Consider the following 6,000-nt stretch of genomic DNA (forward strand, 5'->3'; position numbering starts at 1 on the left):
GTTATGGAAGAGAGGAGTTCAGTGAATGGATAAACACCTGTGACATTTCCTTTCAGCGCGATGTTCAAGGTAACAGCTTCCACAAAACCTTTTTTCTCACCTCTCTTGGTATGTTTTGAAGGCTCCTCTGAGGAATAATCTCTCTGTAGTGGATGCTACTTAATTATTTTAGTCCTTAATTCACACGACTAACATGCTCCATTTTGCTTTTGACATTGCCTTAATTCAAAACGTAGATATTGACTTCCTGATGTAATTGAATTGCAGTTTACTGACATCTCGCTATGCAAACGTGGCGTGAATCCACTTACATTTCCTCGTCATGAATGCAGCATTGCTAAATAATGCAGGGTGCGATGCAAGCGCGTTGAAATGACAAACCTGTTCTGTCGTTTGTGGGTCTATGTGGGTATGTGGGTGAAACTGAACTTGAAATAATCCAGAAACATTAAGAGTCGTGCTGCCAATGACCTCTTTCAAACATATGTTACTCGTCAAGGTTATAGAGGAAATAAAATATGTTGAAAACTTTTACAGCCTTTTACAGCCTGCTGCCCTTGAGGACTGTGTTCAGTGCCAGGTTTTATAAAAAGTGCTCTGGCTTCTGTCTAATTATAAACTTTCTGAAACCAGTAATTTTGCGAGCCACTGAAAATAAACTTCTTTTGGTAAGATTTTTCTCTACATCTTGAAATAACATTGCGGGGTTGTTGCAGCCGTGTATTTTTCCGAGTTCAAAATGATGCATGCATATCCTTCTCTCTATCTCCCCCCTCTTCTCTCTTTCTCTGTCCCATTGACAAGAGCTGTGGTTTTGGCTCTGAATGGTTAGTGCTTGCTGTCTGTGGCTCTGCTCAGTTTGCTTACGCAGTCTTGTTCTTGCTTCAGAGCACCCCAAATCCCTGCTTCACTCCTTCTGTCACTCCCTCCCTCCCTCCTGTCTGTTCACTCTATGCTCACCGTCTACACAGTCCTTTCAACCCCATCTTCACAGACCTTGAGATTGCCTTCCATCAGTTGTGAATGTTAAAAGAGACTAATTTATTACCCCACCCGGGTCCCTCTGCATCAGGGCCGAGGAAGGCAGTCAGGCTGCAAGAATGACTCATCGAGGCTTGCAGTTTTGCACAAACTCACTGGGTGGCAGTATACATGCACGGCTCTGTGCATCAAACACACGCCACCCAAAGCCCAGCGTGACATGCTCCCTACAGATCACAGTTTGCCGCTGAGAGTTTTAGGCAGCATCCTATAATGAATGAAGATTAGTTATTTTTGAGTCATGCATATATGCATGATTCAGATGAACAGAGAAGACACTCTGTAAGGCTTTCGAGTGTGGCTCATTTCTGACACAAGTGAAGTTAACAAGAAGTGGATCGGATCCAAAAAGAAGCACGTAAAATGGTACTAATGCATTTTTAGACAATATACAGCAGAGTGTGCTGAGGAGTTTTCATTATTAACACATTTCAAGATTCATTTGCTGTCATTTTAAGTACTGGCAGCGTTGTGCACAAGAGTGAGTTTAGCTGCATGGGGGCAAATAAATTGCTTTATTTACACACTCCACGGGTGGTATATTCTCTCCCCCTCATTATTCCACCGGTCTTAATAAACTAATTGCAGCATTTTCTGTTTTGAATTTAATTACGCTGAAGGTTTTGTGGCACTTGAACATAACACGAATGTTGTTTCACATCAGACATTTCTCCCACAATATCTTCTGTCACTCATTTATTTTCCACGTTACTCACTGTGGCTGTGCGGCATCAAGTGGAAAGAGTGTGAGGGGAGTGGCTGAATAATTCACAGTCTTGTGTATTTTTAAACTCATCCTTACATTTATAATGCAGAGAAATTTGAATCATACGACACTGACACGCTGTTAATGTTTTAGTGACGGCACATCTCTGTAGGCTTTTATCTGTGAATCACTGTCAGTTAGCAAATACATGGGATGCACTCACACACACACACACATGCATCTGTACAAAGTGAGATTTGCAAGCCTGTGTTTATTTCCTTCTGAAGCTCCACAAGCACAGATGGCCTCTTGTTTTCCTCTCCTCTTTCTAACAGAAAGGAGTTACTCGATTTGACATCACCTGCTCCAAACTGGCAGGAGTCCATCAGCAGCTTTGAATCCGCTCCAGAAATGACCAGTGCAGCGAGAAGATACTCTTCTTCATCGTTCATCCTAAGCAACCTGAAAGATCTGAAGCCCGTGCCTCTTTAATGAAAGGCACCTCTGATTATCATGCAGCGTACTGTACGCAGGACACAGTGGAGTGAGAGGAGATGGAATGAGATGGGACGTGAATCACCAGCTGGATCTGAACCAGGTTTGAACCCACAGTCTCACAAGCATATGGTAATCATGCAATAATGAACTGTTGTCTGCTGCGCTCTCTGCAAGGTATTCTCCCGAACATATTGCAACGGGTCTGTTCATACCGTGGTGGCACAGGCACTGTCCAACACACACACACACACACCTTCCTACAACCTATTCCTCTCTTTGGGCAGTAAAGGATTGTTTTAACAAATCATATTCAATCACCAAAACAAAGACACGTGGATTTGAATGCACGCTAAAAAGGGCAGAGTGCTGTTTATGGCTCACTCACTTACTCTGTTCTGTCGATGACAATAAAAATAGACCTTTTCACTTCATGCCTTTTGTTCACACGTTTGCAGTTCAGCTTTAGGAGGGCACAAAACATGTGAGGTTTTACTGAGCTAAATGTTTTGGGGCGAGTGTGATCGCCATTTTCCATCAGCACACTGTGAAAACACACAGACAAAAAATATTTCTGTGGATACATTCACTGACCAGTTTTCTAACCTTACAGCATCCCTCTATGGCAGCGGTGAGGGTATCTATGGCGATCAGCAAAGTGGGATTGCTTCCTGCACACTGTTTAAGATTGCCTTTCCGGGTGCTGATAAAATCAGGACAGAACCAGTTGAGTGAGCCTGCATACATGCTAGCATTCTTTATAAAATCATATTTATTGAACCTCAGGTGCAGCTGCGTGAACATCTAATTTCACAACAGGCGCTATTTGCGGTTATGTGTAGGCACGGGAGGTTTGGTTAAAGCAGCAGCAGGCAACAACTGAACCACTCGTCAATGTGAGCGCCATGGAATCGAACACGATGAGGCCGAAGCTGCATGCGGCGCCGGGACGTGTCCACACATGTGTTTTGTATCGTACGCGGTTGTACGCAAAGGAGGTATTGGGACTTTATCACAATTTGCAGGATTTTCTGAATCAGGCTTTCACTTTCACTTTCTCCAGAGTTGGTACAGCACTAAAACGAAGTGTGCAGACGGGCCTGGCTAAGCAAGACTCGGCTTCTGCCATCTGAGGGGGATGCGCATGCACATCTGCATTTGTAGACCAGCCAATAGAAATGTCTGTGTCTCTGTGAAATGACCTCTGATTGGCCAAAGTCTCCCATCACAGGCTAAATTCTCTAAAGCCTAAAAACAGAGCCAAGAGGAGGTGCAGAAGCCTATTTTTCCATCAGACCACTTGAATTATAATATGCTGAATCTTTCTCTGCCGTACTTGAATGTCACGCTCCTGCAATGGCACTACATTTTACCAGTGAATGTATGTTTATGTTGCAAATTAGCTGCATGTTAATTAAATTTTCAGGAGATTGGGATGAGAGGGATTCAAACGGCCGTGAAAGGGGGATTCAGAAGCATGAGGTGCTGCACGTGTTGAGGCTATCTCACATAAAAAAAGATCACAAGACAGGTGACTTGGTCATTGATTGCATCTAGTATTTAGCAAAACACATAAATACACGTGCTACATAAATAATTCTGGAAAGATTTACTGTTCTGTACCCTGGTTTTAGTCCTTAATGATGCATGCTGAAGACAGGCCGACTACTGTTTGCTGAAGAGGACTGAAGCCCTGATGAGAGTGAGAAACGTCATGTTATTTCCTGCAATCAGACACACGGCTGTTAGAAAAGAATCATTTCCACTGACACAGTTCAAGTGGAAAATCAATGCAGGATTCCTTCCTTTCTTGAACTTATTAACCACCAGTTGCTGAGGGATTTACTCTGATAATGACTCGAATCATTGTGAAAATACAATATCAAAATTAGTACTAAGTGTTTTATTTGAGAAGCAGTGTTTAGCCAGTAATGTTAAACATGGAGTTAGCTTTCTCGTCTCATATATTAAAGCTTCTGTCAACACTGCATACACTTTAAATAAAACAAGCTACAGTGCGTCTAAATACAGAGCTGAATGGCTACTGTATTGGCAACCAGTCCTTTTCTTCTTGCGTCATCCTAATACCATAGAAATTGTGTTAGGATTATGCACAAGAGGGACTTTTTAGACACAGATTTGCATGTTTGGATTAGTATAGCTCTGTAATGGAGGCTTGCAGAAAGCTACCATCTTGTTCTGACACACACTGAACCGATGCATGGCTGCTTTCCCTTTCAACCACCAGACATTACTCATCTGTCTGTCTGCCAGCGCAGATAATTTCTTGCGGGGAGAAATTTGTTCTGTTGCTTACAAATGCAGCAAACAGAGGGTCTCCCTTTTTTAATTATCAACCTCAGTGGCTAATATCCTCGCCTCTACAATGTCTTCTGAACAACAGCTACTAGATCAAATGCGCTCATTTCCATTTGAGATGTCCAGAAAATTGAGTGAGTGAAACATGGTGTTCTGTATGCCTCCACCCCTTGGTGACATCCAACCCTTTTTTAATACATCTGAAATACAATTTGCATCAATACATGGAAGAAGATACAAACTGTGATAACTTAAAAGTCTGTGTTAAAATCAGCCCCCTGGATGCTGGCTGTTTTTTTGACTTACTTATTTTGTTCATGCACTGGAAGGAACAGCTGTGAGCTTGTGAAAGTCACAGATCTCAGTAACAAGATTACAAGTTACAAGATTTGTCATTGCTATCCCTGATTTTTCTCAGTTCAGTTTCACTTTTAATTTCTCATAGACAGTCATCATTCTTCAGGATGTGCTAATAACCACACATCATGCCTGAACCAAACAGCTGTTGTACAAAATGAATCAAATGCAAATATATGTATGACTTAATGATGGGTGAGAATTTTAGATAAGTTAAGACACTATTAATCCCCGGCCGGGGAAATTTGGGAAAGTGTTAGTGATGCTTTTGTGTATTGTTAGCAAATCTGTATCTCGTGCTGTGTGCTTTAACCATCAGCGTGACACCAAAAACATCTGCTTGCCAGACATGCTGAAACACAAACTTCTTCACTTCACTTCCTGGTGTGTTTAAGTACACATGACACATACTGGTCAAACACTTACAGAGTCTGACATCTGATGAAACTGTGGGTAATATAGTGTGGAGACACTGAACCGCCACTACTGTTGTGTGAAACAATGGACCAATCACCGAGGTTACATTGACAGAGTGCTGCTTCTGATTTAAAGCTGCATTTATTGATGGGTTTTTTTTGCACTTGCGGGCAGCAGAAAAATCTGAACACACGATTGATTAACAATGAAAGAATCAAACCTGTTTATTTACTGTTAAATAAACAGTTCCTCGTGATACGTAGTTATAAGTTGTGTTTATTTTGCTCTTGGTTTAGTTTGGATTTTTGAGGTTTTTGTTGGTAAAGTGAGCTTCATAGTGTTGCAGTGCCGAGGCTGAATGAAAGATTGATCAGCAGTTAATGAAGGAAGGAGGTTGCCTGTTAGTCGGCTCGATGCAGCCTTTTTGACTCTTTGCATGTTTGTGCTGTTTCGATAACATTTGCCAGGTTACATTCGTTGGGATCATAAAATACGTTCCAACTTTGCAAAAGGAGGATATTATTGTCTACTTGGAAAGTAAAGCATGAAACTACAGATCTGACTCAGAGTGGATTTGTGAGGAAGCTTCTGTTTAAGGTGGATGAGTTGTAACAGAAACTCACCAGAAGTACAGAGAAACTAAAGCGGCTCCAACAGAAATGTAA

The sequence above is a fragment of the Chelmon rostratus genome, chromosome 3 (assembly GCF_017976325.1).
Source record: "Chelmon rostratus isolate fCheRos1 chromosome 3, fCheRos1.pri, whole genome shotgun sequence".
Classification (NCBI taxonomy): Eukaryota; Metazoa; Chordata; class Actinopteri; order Chaetodontiformes; family Chaetodontidae; genus Chelmon; species Chelmon rostratus.